The sequence below is a fragment of the Haliotis rubra genome, unplaced genomic scaffold (genome assembly GCF_003918875.1).
Source record: "Haliotis rubra isolate DU_JTF1 unplaced genomic scaffold, ASM391887v1 Scf141, whole genome shotgun sequence".
Classification (NCBI taxonomy): Eukaryota; Metazoa; Mollusca; class Gastropoda; order Lepetellida; family Haliotidae; genus Haliotis; species Haliotis rubra.
The window spans coordinates 1,560,821-1,576,271 of NW_025765348.1; the positions used below are offsets into that span (position 1 = coordinate 1,560,821).

The window sequence follows — 15,451 nt, forward strand, 5'->3', positions numbered from 1 at the left end:
GTTTACACCCGGTCACAGGTGGGCTCGATCCCGGCACATCGAACTCGCTGGATCACTAGCCTGGCGCCTTAGACAGCTCGCCCACCACGCCCACCACGCCCCAGTATGGGGAATAGAGTCTGGGTCATCGAAGTAACGAGTGTACGCTTTAATCACTAGCCTACCACGATCTCCCCGACAGTACCGTATAGAGCTGTAGTTGTGCTTAAATCTTTAATAAACCTGTACACCTAAACATGCCTTATATTAGACAGGATTCCCATAAGAGCGATAGAGAAACCTCCTTAATCAGGACACCCCGCTATACAGGCGGATACTGGCATGGATATTTATAAATTATTTAAATCAACTACACATTACTACTTACCCATGGTTCGTTTATCCGGACATTTGGTAATCAGAAGCATTTCACTCACATCGGTACCGTCCATATTAGGTCAACTGTAGATCATAACAAGAAAATATAAATTACAAAAACAAGATCAATATTTTCAATTACAAAAATAACGATTTTAGCGGAATTTAATGTTCTGTCAACAGTCGAGTAGGTCACAGCGCGGGATAACAACACATAGGTCAATACGGTAAAAACGTCATCATCAAGACTGGTGTGGAAAGTCTAAGAGAAGCAACATGTCGAATATAAAATTTCATTCCACAAACAGAGGATCCTTACACGGCTAAGGGACAGTACTCTGAACAGCAAGTTATAACACCCATTTCTTCTATGGGTAAGACAGCAGATGATATTACACTTTTAACCTGCACGAGAATGTATTAGTTCCTATCTAGCAATGTCACGAAAATAGAATGTAGGTGGGTGTCACCGTATGCTTGGTTTCATTGTAGACGTAATGGGAGGGCTGCAGTGCAACGTCCATGACGCTTTGTATCTGGTGTTCATCCTTCATGGCCCCTGGTATGGTGATCTACCTTCAGCTGCTGGCAATTTATAACATTGGCTGATCGAGAGGGGTGGGTCATTTTTTAAAATGACTACAGTCCACAACGAAATCAATGTTTTGCTTTGGCGGAGCCAAGGTTTGCGGAGGGTCGAACCAGCGCCCACCCCCTTTGAAAATCCCTGGATCCGCCTATGTATAACCTGCATTGTCTTCTATAGATAAATAGGTTTAGATTTTCATACTAGTTTCTGTGAGCTTCTAGTTATTTTCCTGTCTTTTGTTAACAGCTTTTAGTTTGAAATGTATTCTTTAAAACTTATCGAAGAACTTAAAACATGATCAAGTCACAATATGGCGGAAATACTATCGACGTGAGTTAAATTAAACTCACTCACTCATCGTTCATAAAAAAGCAAAATCATGAAACGATAAGTTCTGATGGAGATACAAGCAGATATTTCACGAGCAGTGTCTGTACCGTTAAGAATGTGTTTCATTACCAAACAACAATATTTATTTTTTAAATCGATGCGTCGTTATATCGATGCATACCTTGCTGTTGTTGTAAGGCCTGAGCCTGAGTCAAGAATTCACTGGCCTTTGCTGACCTGTAAGATGACGGATCTCTAGGTCATTGTGATGAATTATTGACAGATCTTATATCAACCATAACTTGCTTTTAGGCGGCGGTATCTCTCCATTCTATTCATTAAAGAAGTGGAATCATCTTGCCCTTTGGGGCTCGTTCATTCAACTTCCGGGATCAACAGATCGTCGTGATTTAATGGACAGTTAAAATTGGACTCTGTGTTCAGTGACATGTTCAGAAGAAATGAATAGAATCCGATGAGATAGCACGGATCGATATACGATTGTAAATAGTATTGACAGGTTGTTCGTCCTGGTCATCAGTCTTGGTTTATCAGCTCCATCGGCTCCATCAGTTCCTGGATTTCACCAAATTCAAAATGTCTTCAACCCGTTTCACTATACTACGCATCTCTTTGGCCATCTCTCCCATATTAAGCTGACACGTAGGGATGATTGAAATATTGCTGAAAAAAGCGTTAAAAGGTTGTTTAATGCCGCGTAAAGATGTTCAAAGTGGCGCGAGACCAAACTCACTCATTTGAACTTAAAGCTTATGGATATCTTGGGAGAAATTAGTTTCTTGTCCGGTAGCATCAATAATATCAACATGACCAGTGGACTAGATAGATTTCAACAAGACTATACCTCTAGGCGTGGTATATGTGTTTATAACTTGACCTTTGCTGAAACTTTGGTTTAAGAAAGCATGAACACTTCATAGTGACACATCGTACACGAACGAGCCGGCGGATAATGAATGGGGAGTTTGGTGAGTTTGATTTTCGCTTATCGTAGTAATGCTGTCGTGGCTAGGTTGTGGATTAAAAGTCTAGACATGTCATTGCACAGAGCAGGGTAATTCTAGGACGCTTGGTGGGGAAGGAAACATCATTACGCTAGACATTGTTGATTCGATGAAATTTCCGATCTAAACCGTTGACCAATCTCTTCTATCTTTGCGGCCGATTCCACGTGATTATTAAACTGAATGGTATATTTGTAATGTCAAACTAACAGCAATGAGCTGGGCAAGGGGGCTACTTGGTAAAGAGGTATTCATGTAATCAAAGCTGATTCCTCGTTATAGGTAATGGCGCACTGATTCGTTCATGCCTTCCGGTGGAGTCCAAACATCTCAAATAGCCACTTATGTCTTTGACATTTACAGAGGCACGGACAGATTGCTTGAGGGGTTTCTTAAACAGTTGTGGAAATATTTGATACTACAGTTTTACTTACTATTAGATATTCGAGTTGTGTAGTAGATGTAGGTGGTGACATCTTCCATTTCCAAGTCATGTGTGACATCTACCATTTCCATACCATATGTGACATCTACCATTTCCATGTCATATGTCACATCTACCATTTCCATCTGATATATCACATCTACCATTTCCATGTGATATATCAAATCTACCATTTCCATACCATTTGTGACATCTATCATTTCCATGTCACATGTCACATCTACCATTTCCATGTCATATGTCACATCTACCATTTCCATGTCATATGTCACATCTACCATTACCATACCATTTATGACAATAACCATTTCCATGTCACATGCCACATCTACCATTTCCATGTCACATGTCACATCTACCATTTCCATGTCATATGTCACATCTACCATTTCCATGTCATATGTCACATCTACCATTTCCATGTCATATGCCACATCTACCATTTTCATGTCATATGTCACATCTACCATTTCCATGTCACATCTACCATTTCCATGTCACATGTCACATCTACTATTTTCATGTCACATGTCACATCTACCATTTCTATTACATATGTCATATCTACCATTTCCATGTCATATGTCACATCTACCATTTCCATGTCATATGCCACATCTACCATTTCCATGTCATATGTCACATCTACCATTTCCATACCATTTGTGACAATTACCATTTCCATGTCATATGTCACATCTACCATTTCCATGTCATATGCCACATCTAACATTTCCATGTGATATATCACATCTTCCATTTCCTTTCCATTTGTGACATCAACCATTTTCATGTCACATGTCACATCTACCTTTTCAATGTGATATATCACATCTACCATTTCCATGTCATATCTACCATTTCCATACCATTTGTGACATATGGAAATGGAAAATGTGACATGGAAATGGTGGATATGTCATATGCGTCATCTACCATGCAGTATGTGACATCTACCATCTCTGTGTTATATGTGACATCTACTACATCTATGTTATATGTGACATCTACCATTTCTGTGTTCTATGTGACATCTAACATGTAATATAATACATCTACCATCTCTGTTATTTGCGACATCTACCCTGCAATCTGTGTCACATGCCATGCAGTATGTGACATCTACCATCTTTATGTTATATGTGACATCTACCATTTCTATGTTATATGTGATATCTACCATGTAATATGCGACATCTACCATATCCCTTGGGTACCCACTATGAGCAAGTTATAGTTGATATTACTCATCTCTAGGCTATATTCGACATCCAGCCAAAGTGACATTCTGCATTCACCAACACCAGATTATATTTTACATACATTGCCTCGAAGTGATACATAATACCTACTATTTCCAAGTTTTATTTTTTTCACAATATGTATATACATTTGTAGTTACAACTGGCTTCCACGGTTCCATCACATATGTGTCATCTATCATCTCCAAGTAGCATATGGTATCCACCATCCCTGAGTCATAGCTCACAAAACTGACGTACTCTGGCACCATGGACACAATGTTTGTTATTTATAAGTCACAATCCAAACACTTTCCCAAATATTTACTTTGGTTGTTTGTTTTCCTTTGTTTGGCTTTTTTCCTGTCATACTTTGGTTTGGTTGTTTTTGTTTTTGTTGTTGTTGTTGTTGTTGTTGTTGTTGTCGTTGTGTTTTGGGGTTATTTTTAAATAATTCCTAAACACCAGGGGCGGTATTCATAAAGAAACTAAGATTTTTCCTAAGTCCAAACTTAAGTTTTTTAAAACTGACTTAGCTAAGTCTGAGACTTAAGATGCTATTCATAAAGCTACTAAGTCAGAAACTTAGCTAAGTTTCCAAAGACAAACTAAGTTTTTTTCGTAGTGCATACCCGCGTGATCACTAGGGTGAATCCGAGTTATTTTTAGACTTCCGGCGGAACTCTTTTATAAAAAGGTGTGAAAATGGCTTTCGTTGGGATCTCCCTTTTGCTATTTACGGCAGACGACACATTGAGATACCGCGGTAATACATTGTGAAAAATATGTCTGAGTCTGAGATAAAGAAGAGAAAACCTCATTGGACTAAAGACGAGGTCCTGCTTTTGACAGAACTCGTGAAAACAAACGCCAGAGTGTTGGAAAGGAAGTTTGGTGACGTCGGCGAAGCGGCAAGAAGGCGTGGCAGGTAATGTAGATATTGGGTCCGACTGTCAAGGTGTAGTCAAGAATACAGAAATGTCTTAGACTACGTGCCACACATAATTTCTATTTGTTTTGAATTAGTACGATTTTCTGTTCTCTTTTCTGAATTACATTGGTACTCCTATGAAACAGCCCAAAATGCATTAAACACTGGAAAAATGTAGTGAGTGTAGGTGATGATTAGCCGAGGTCACACGACGAAGGAAAGGAACATGTATGAACGAAAAAGTTTCTTTAAGAGAACATGACCTCATACAAATAAATAGTTTGATGAGGCTACAGCATGTAGTGTCAGGAATATTTGTAAAATTTCCTGGTGTAGTGATTCCTGGTAGACCTCCATTCTGCCCATCATGCCTTCCAAATCCATCATGCCCATCTGTGGGTGGTAATGGAATGTTTCTGTCCTTGCATATGTTGTGAAGGACAGCACATGCTATGATTACCTGAAATATGGAATAATTAGTGATAAATGGAAAATAATAAATTTAGATACAAAAGTCAGTATAGACATGGCCATGCAGTATACATTTTGAGATGATGAACTACTGTATTGCCTTTTACATATTTTCAATAGCATCAGTAAACAGAAATTCATGACAACCCATATCATATTCGTGATATATAGTAATATATATGTGTATATAGTTTCATATTTTCAGTGATTCATACATCTTGCAAAATTGTAATTTATTAATCATATTGCCATTTAGCTTTGTTACCTTGTCAATTTATTTGTATTATTTATGTGGCAAGTAAACAGTGCTAAAGAAATAACTGTTGTTGATTATATTTTTCTTACCTTGCAAGCCTTCTGAGGTTTTAACCTGATTTCCCCATGAAGAACAGGAAATCTGCGCTTGAATTGGCCAATGGCCCTTTCAACACTGCTCCTAGTTCTTTTATGCGATCTGGGTTATGAAATAAAATATCATAAACCTCCAGCACAGTAAAAAACTGTTTGTGTTGTCATTGTAAACTGTCATTTATTCAGTAAATAACTCTGAAAAAAAACTAATAATACAGTAACACTTACATAGATTATTTAGGTGGTTTATGATGTTTTAAGAAAATAATTTCTAGTCATATTCAGCATACTCATAAAATGTCTACAACCTGATTACAGAATTCGTATTTTATGAAAACTGTATTTTGCTTCGGTTATCCAGCCTAATGTAATAACGTTTGTGATCTATAATGTGTAATGAGTACGATTGCTCAATGTTTATTCGAGGTAAATACAAGGGACACCACTCTACGTTGCTGATCACAATCGGCAACTTTACACGGAAGTTTACATACCTGTTGTAGTTTGTTTGTGGTCCTGCCAATGGCCTTAGGAAAGGGGTTAGTAGCCACTTCTTACAGGGGTAACCGCTGTCACCGAGAAGGTGGCATCCAATGGGGACAATATTACGGTCGAACAACTGGTAGAGACCGCTGTTGGTCAATATGCGTGAATCGTGTGTCGATCCAGGCCACCGAGCGACAACGTCAATTATCCTGTCTTCGCTATCGAAAGCGATCTGTGTATTGCTGCTGTGGTAGTGATGCCGGTTTACAAATTCATTTTCATTTACTGTTGGGGCTTGAATCTGAACGTGCGTTTGTTCCGTCGATCACCCCCACAACTCCGGGAAAGTTTGCAACCTGATAAAAGTTGGTCTGGTGACGCCTGATGTCACGAAGTTGAAGGGGGAAGCGAACGAACTGTTTGACAATCCTGTCAGATGACAAACTTCGTATGCAGTCATTCACAGCTCTGGAAATGGTTGGCTGGCTGACACCTTGATCGTCCGCATTGCACAATTGAAATTTTCCGGTGGCAAAGTACCTCAATGTGATGAGCGTCTTTTTTGAGGCATCCAGTGCGTGGTTACAGCTGGTTGTGGGCTCAACGTCTGGCGCTATTAGACTGGCGACGAATCTAATGCCATTCCCATCTAGACGGTATCGCCGAATTAATTCTTCATCGCTGTATTCAACGAGACTTTGTCTTCTTTGGTGAAATGAACGACGCCTCAGCGCTACGGCAGCCATATTGTTTACTGACTTAAGTCAAACACCTTCCAGTTAAGCCTACCCCTGCCCAGTCTTAAGATTTAAGTCGGAAATCACCAAAACTTAAGCCTAAGTTGCTTTATGAATATGACTTGAGTAAAATCTGAAAACTTAAGTCAGAAAAAGTGAAAAACTTAGTTTTTTCAAAAACTTAAGTCATATTTCAGACTTAAGTTCTTTTATGAATACCGCCCCAGATGTGCAGTTTCTCTTCAACGTAATATATTCAAGTGTATGTCAGTCTAATATGACAACTAGTGAACCTTAACATAACCAATGTCGGAATCAAAATGTACTTATCAGGGGAAATCAGTTCAGGCCGAATCTCGAGTTCACGTACTGATTTGTTCAGAGAAATATACTATGGCTGTATGGCTATGTGACCCACATCCACCTCATCCATCCACCGCCCCCGGGATGGTCCCCGTAACCTCATCCGCCTGCTAATGGTGCATATTATGAAATATCATGATGTTTTATCATATAGAAGCCCTGTGGGTCTCCATTCTCATTCCACTGTCCCACTGCGACACCAATTTGTTCTATCAATATGATCTCTATTAACTTTTAGCGGCGTCTGCGCTTCTGCTTCATCAAGAATTACCTCCCTTCGGACCTCATTATTGAGTTGTGCTTGACGCTTGAATTATTCTTGAGGATATGAAGTTTCCATGAATCTGCTTATGTCAACTTATTTTTTGCCAAGGGAAGACGTCCTATTTCGCACTCATTGAATCAAGTAATAGCTAATATCACTGGGATGACTTCATTTCCCATGCTTTTTGAGACTCGGTAAGCGTGACGTTATAACCAGCTGTGGACAATAAGATAATGGTGGGAAGCATATGTTATTGTTGTGGACTTTCTGTACGATTCATTGACACACCTGTGTGAAACTTGACTTTTATTGTGGGACAACGAAATACATGAATGGTTCATGATTCATGAGGATGTTCAAATGCTGTGTATAATGCGGTGTCAAATAATCAGCTTGGGATTTACCTGCCGTATTGAATAATAAGTCATTGTAATAACGTCCTTAGTCTCATCTGGTTTCATGTGAGAAAATTTCATACACGGCGATCTGTTGAAGCTTTTGATTCTGCTTGGGCCTTGCACGCAACTAGCTGTAGTCATATACTGGCGTACATAAGAAAAAACACATCAAGGTATGGGGAATATGTTTTAGATAAAAACGTATTTTGTTTATTGGGTCTTTCTAGTCCTTTACAGTGATGCGTGTGGGATATCATGAAAATCCTAACTTTGTTGAATCGCACGTGCAAGATATGCACCATCAGTATAAAACACAGTTGATTGAGATTGTTGCTACACCTGTTAAATGTGCACATCAAAATGTCAAGGTTAGCTCTCAAAATGTGCACGTTGTTTTGAGAAAATTCCTCTCACTGTACCAAGTGTGTACCTTCTTTTGCACGTTAATTTTAAACCATTTTTTCTGTCTGTTCTCAGTTTCGTATATCATCATTGTCTCCCTTAGTTGCGTCAGGATCCACTGCTTGAGGGGTCATCGTCCGATCGATTTATGTTGCACTCGGATAATTCACTGTGCACCTTTTTACGTTTCACACCAGTTTTAACCCTACAGATAGTCTTCCAAAGTCGCACCATTCTGATTATTGTCAGAATACATTATCATGACCATCCCACAAGCCCCACAGATCTATAGATGATCACAGGTACAATGTGTGAAGCCCATTACTGGTGTCCCCCGCCGTGATATTGCTTGAATATTGCTGAAAGCGGCGTGAAACTAAACTCACTCACTATAGACGACCACATCAACACAACACACACACCAACAGCATCCACATCTACATCCACCCCACCCCGCACCATCACACCATATTTCACCCAAAGCTCATCCACCGTCACTCGTCAGCACTGTCCGGGACATTTGGCTTTTACTGTATGACAGGGAAGTTATAGTTTTGGAAAATAGAGCGGAAAGATGGACGGTGTGGGATCCTGTGATTATATATGATTGATGTCGTGGATCATCTCCACCAAGCACCTGCAAACCTTGCATTTGCATATCCCAATCACCAATAACCAGTACATCTGACCACAACCCTGGCCGCTAAATAATTGATTCCGTCTACATGACCTTTATTTGACCGGTGAACAATGTTGTCGTCACGCGTAGAGCTGTTATTAACACTTTACCTGTCAATCACATGCACATCTGCAGGTGAGGGCCAGGTGCGAACAGGTTCAATGTGATTTCGTTCACTGCTAATGACATGATTGTATGTTCTCGAGAATCACGTGCTATCAACCCACATTATGCTGCTTTCCTGCAACTGCCACCGAGTAAGTGAGTGATTGTGTGAAATTCAACGCCTGTGTTTATAAGGAATAGGTACAATCATACACCAAAAATAGTGATGAGTGACTTTACGCCGCTTAGCAATATTCCATCAATATCACGGAAGAGGACACTAGAAACAGGCTTCACGCATTGTACCCTTGCGAGGAATCGATTCCCTGTCTTCAGCGTGACGAGCGAACGCTTTAACCACTAGCCTACCCAACTGCCCCCACAAGAAAGAACATGCTACATTGTACCCAAATCGGAACGGAACCCGAATCGTAGGCTGAATCAGCGAGAGCTAGTACCTACTGTGTCGCTCATTAATTCCTTTAACACGGTAAAACTAAAACGTGAGATGACGCGAAATGGGGTTTGACGTCATGTTCCAGATTACCTGTAGAGCGACGTATATGCAAGTATGTGTGTCTGTGCCTGCGTTCGTGAGGGTCTGATGGTACTAGTCGGACTAATGTTGGTTCTATGGTGCTATCCCATATAGACACCACGCCTTAGTGTAACAGTAACCTTTATACTGACGCCATCTTGACATTGTTCCATCAAGATTAAGCAGGGTACTAACGTTGAGTGAGTGAATTTAGTTTTACGCCTCTAGCAATATTCCAGCAACATCACGGCGGGGAGACAACACTAGAAATGGGTTTCACACATTGTACTCATGTGGGGAATCGAATCCGGGTATTCGGCGTGACGAGCGAACGCTTTAACAACTTGGCTATCCCACCGCCCCGTGCCATCGTTTAACGTATATTGGTAGAAGATCGAACCCCGACCTTCCGCTCTTCGGCAGACGCTTTATCCACTAGACCACGGAGGAGGTGAATGTTGATTTAACAAGCTGACGGTCTCTAACCGCTACAAACGAACTTTTAATTATCTCAGTGGTCAAAGCCAGTTGATAATTTAGTTGGGTTTTTTTTATATAAAAACATCCTCGAGGTTGTACTGGTAAAAACAAATCTCAAAGCATCAGACTTCAGTAGTGTGATCTTCAGGACATCATATGACTGTCACACTATCTGCATCACGTGCTATCTATCACGTGGATATGCAATGGTATGGTTGGACTTCCGTGATGGCTACGAGGAAGCAAGGCACGATAATTATCCTTTAAGGAAATCTCAGCATACATATAACATCAGACTGGCAGGATTAGTTCCCCCTGAATGCATTGATTTCTTAAGCTGAACAGAATACATTCTAAGCCGATTCCTCGCTATAGAATATAAACGTCGTAAGCCTTCCTCGGGTGGAACGCGTGGGGCTGGATGATTGCTGCCTCCTTGTGTAAATATAATGTTCGTTGCTAAATAGCGGCCGATTTCCGCTTTCCTGAGTGCAGGGTGGTGCGGCGACATTGCAACTGCGGGAATCGGAAGCTGATGAGATACGTTGAAGCCTCGTTGACCCGGACGACATCGCCAATGATGAAATCACCTTGATTAACAAAGTCTGTGTTAATGAATCAGGGGTACAGAGTTGTGTCCCTTTGTATATGTATCGGCGATGTGCTTGTACCGAAACCCTGCCAGACTGGCGCTAACACTGAGTGTCTTTGGCAGCTTTTTTCGAAGGTGATGCATTTCATAATGCTTCATGGTTGCGTTTTGAAGCTTCGGTTTTCTGTGTTTTTGGCAACTGTTTTCATCCTGGTTACGTTTTTATAACTTTGGAAATATTTTGGTAAAATCCAGTTTTCAAGTGTACTGTTTCTTTTGTCAAGCTGTTTACCTTGTGGAACCAACATTACAATGGACTTTGCTGAGAATCGCGATAGTCGAGATCTTCAGCTACCGATGCGTGTTAGATATCGCTGACATGGTTTATGCATGTTATCGTATCCTAAATGTGTATATGGGTGCTCATGATGTCAATCACAGGCTTTCATGTTCCAGACTCGACCATTTATTACTAGCGAGGTCTTACTACTCTACGATAGCGAGTGAGTTCACGTCCCTTTTAGCAATATTCCAGCAATATCACGGCGGGGGACACCAGAGATGGGCTTCTCACATTTTACCCATGTGTGGAATCGAACCGGGGTGTTCGGCGTGACGAGCGAACGCATTAACCACTAGGCCCACACACCCTAATTGAGTCAACAATTTATGTGACAGTCCCAAGACCAAGTTCACACAGCACTATCAATACATTCCTACTTCAGTTTACCGATTTTCCTTCTTTCCAATTACAACCATTCACTTGACTAACTTACCTTGTTTAGCGATGTGACCTGACTTGGGCACCCTGTTATTTCAATTATCTAAAGACACAAACCCATTCTACCAATGGTTGTATCGATTTCGACATATGACCCAATCAGCAGGTGAGTCCTTTCAGTGTGCTGTGTCTAAACACTTCAGTACCACACCACATGCTCAACTATGACAAATCAATCATGCTTGTGTGAGAGGTTGCTTAGCAACAGACACAACTTTTCCGAGGAAATGAACAATATCAAATCAATTTCAAAGAGAGGATGTTTAACCAATTAATGTTCTAAAACGAACGATCGATAATATGGATGTGATAAGAACAACCATCTCAGAGAGGTTTTCTTCAGCAAGAGTGAGTGAGTTTAGTTTTACGCCGCACTCAGCAATATTTCAGCTATATGGCGGCGGTCTTTTAATAATCGAGTCTGGACCAGACAATCCAGTGATCAACAGCATGAACATCGATCTGCGCAATTGGGAACCGATTTCTTCAGCAAGAATCACAAATATAGTCAGTAGATCTAAGCTAGAAGCCCATTCATCTCTATATATGAAGCACAGCTCATCATGTATGACACGGAGATTATACACGATAACTACCGTTTAAAAAAATATTATTTAGAGGTAATTCGTTATGTACATGTTAATGACAATTAATGAAAAAATCTATGATAAATAATCTTATATAATACGACCAGTTTAGTTTACATCTCTGAAAAAAATGGTTCCTGATAATGAATTATTAAATCGTACAAGAGAGCCCCAGTGACTTTTCCTTTTTTCTGAGCAGCGTTTGTTTTCAATACTGAACGGATCCATAACATCAGTCGTTGTGACGCAGCTGTTTCCCTTTTCCGAAATGTCACAGTTGTCTGCGGATCGCAAGTATAACCATATCCCACTTAAGATATCGATTTATTCTATGATTGATTGACCTAGTATTGATCTATTGATCTGTTCCCCTCTATCCGTCTATCGCGTTACAATCTCGACACGCAGTGTAAATTCAGAAATTGCAATTCCCCCAGTCAGCCAGAACGCAGCACAATCATGAAACTCGATTAGGGATATTTACTAGTGATCTGAAACTGCTTGATACACAGGCCCGTTGACACGCTTCGTATCCTTATGCCTCGAGGACAAGGGAAATTGAGCGTTGCATTTCACTTGATAAGTTAACATCACTTGGAAAAGGGGTGTGACTCATAACATTGACGTCACATCCGCAGAGAGTTCCTCCGACTTCCCGCTGTAGCGCTACGCGACAAATCATAGTCAGCCAAGCTTGGAACAAAGCTCAGCTCGACGAAGGGGTGACTCGCGCACCTGAGATTTGCATTAGGCTCACTGCTTTGGAATACCTCAGGTGAATACTCTCACAGGTGAGTGCTAAGTTCCTTGTATTACATTGAAAATATATATATACCTGTCCCTATTCAAGTATACTTCATAGTTTTGAAAACAAGCCCACCTGTGATGCTGTGGTAGTTATGGGGATTTACTGGCTGTCAAAATGCGATCTTTCAACGTTCGATACTTTTCAATGTACATGAAGATTGACTTTAAACGTTGTCATGTTGACATTGTCAATATTTTCTCACGGCTTTTCTATTTCACATAAAATGTTATATACACACACCGCCCGTACATTGTGTTCGAACAATCACCATGCCTCATACAGACGCAATAAGTTGGCATATATACTCATGCCAATAATGGTTGTCACCCCCTTCAAATGTTTTTAGTGGAGGGGGGTGGGGGCTGAGGTGTGGGGATGGGGGTGGGGGGGTGACAACCATTATTGACATGAGTATATGTTCACACACTCATGTCGAGGTTTTGTGCAAGTTTGTTCACGGGTAATGACTCCATGACTTAAACCTGTCGGCGTGATCTTTTCCCCAGCAATTAGCGAACAAGGCAGGCAGGAATCATAGTATTATCTCGACTGGAGTTATTGACGATTACAACAATGCTCCGCCTATACCATAACTAACGCCCTCGACCCATGCCCTGTATGTCATTATGTTTTATATCCACCGGCGGACGGTATGTTTGGGCTATGTGCAGTGTAGCGTGTACACTGATGATTGTTACGAGAAAATGTGTCAAATACCAAATCGCAATGAAGGTTTAATATGACCGTGTTATGCATACCCCACGAAAATAATTAGAGGTGCGGTATGATATGTCTGATAGAAGGTCCTTATTACCGGGAACTGACCACACGGCGAGCGAGTCGTTTTAGTAATGGACAGTGATTGATCGGACCAGGTCAATAGAAACACGTTTAATTATTAACACATGGCATATGATGGTTAGCTCCGTGTGAACTTGGAGTTAAGGTAAAGGTTGCTATGTCTCGAACAGTTTTGATTAATGGGTATAAACTGCAGTCTGAATTTTGACTGATACACCTAGTAACATATTATATATCTTCTTATATTATTAAGCAAAATAATAGTCTGTCATACTGACCCTGAAGCAAATATATCCAAGCAAGCCCACGCAATGTGGCAAGTCTAGATTTCCACAGCTTCAGGAAGTTTCAGGGCTCCTTTTCATTATATATATTTTAATTTGTTTTACTATGAGCTTTTTTACTGTAAAAGTATGTTCATTTCAGAGACTAGTTGTGAGTCTAGCAAAATAAGTAATCTAGTTCGTATGACTGAAATTGGTATCGAGGTGTTTGTCTTGATACAAAATTTCAACTCTACTCTTGGATAAATCGAATAATCGATTATTCATATAAAAAATAAGTCTTATTTCTCGGATGTAGTGAACTTATTATATAATTATCTAGAATTATTTTATAACGGGTTGACCTCAATAAGATAATTTAAAACAGAAAACTAAATTACTTGTCAGTAGTAAATGCTAAGTGCACGAGACCGTCGGAAATATATGGAATGGGCGGTATTTCCAGACAAGTAAAGTGTAGGCTTTAGACAGATAAACCCTCGAGATAATAACAGCTCTAGATATGCAAGCCTGGTGCACCATGGGATTAGGTACATAATATGAAAAGAAAAGGAATTTCCATGCGACAACAGTTAGGAGGACCAGGTGAAAATAAGAGATTCAGAGTAGATGCTGATGCTGGTCGGACATCAAAATAAATGCCCAATACGGACGTCCCTGAACTCTGGATATTTTACGAGTTACTAGACGAGTTGTGAAATATCGGTCGCTGCTTCAAAGGAAATACGTGTCCGGGACTATGTCTCTTAAGTGGAAGTAGGTAAGACGCTCGCGTGAGCCTACCGTCAGCCCGTCCCTCCCCTCTCCCTCCGGCGTGGTCAACGACCGTGAAACGTAGCGTAGTCTACTCCAACAGGAAGACCACTCAGGGGCGTTTGCGAGACAGTCTTACTCGTTCTTCATAGAACGTGACCTGAATACATACATATACTTATATCTAAACGCGCATGTTTGTATGTGCGTGCGCGTAGATAGGTATGGAGGCGGGCACATGAACATTTACTGGACAGATCGTTGCTGACTGTTAAATGCGCAGATTGTGCTGACTAAAAGCGGTTGTTTAGTAATCCAGCTGAGTTTTAAATATTGAAGTACAATGAAGCCACTATTTCTCGGTATGGATTTTCTAAATTATTCATACACATTCTGTAATCATACACTGCTCAAACGCGACCAAGTTAAATGTCGCTTCGTTCGATACAGCGCGTGTCTGCAGTTTGGAACAATAATACATACCGTTCTAATAAATTAAGTATGATTAAGCAGATTATAGGAAAAAGTCTCAATATTATACGTAGCTTAATCATGAATAGACGAATTTATAGCCGAGAGTCAGAAACGGTTTATTGTGTCAGGTATGATGCTTAATGTAATGACGATATTATTATCTCACAAGGACAAAGAT

General features: G+C 40.4%; 1 protein-coding gene across 1 annotated transcript in view; it reads left to right on the plus strand.

The window, feature by feature from the left end:
- The first annotated feature begins 12,803 nt into the window (after positions 1-12,803).
- Positions 12,804-15,451, plus strand: part of LOC124268992 (cAMP-dependent protein kinase type II regulatory subunit-like) — a 39,250-nt gene continuing 36,602 nt past the window's right edge. The window contains exon 1 of the mRNA XM_046704026.1: positions 12,804-12,944. The gene's annotated coding sequence lies outside the window, so the exon portion shown is untranslated. The remainder of the gene's footprint in view (positions 12,945-15,451) is intronic.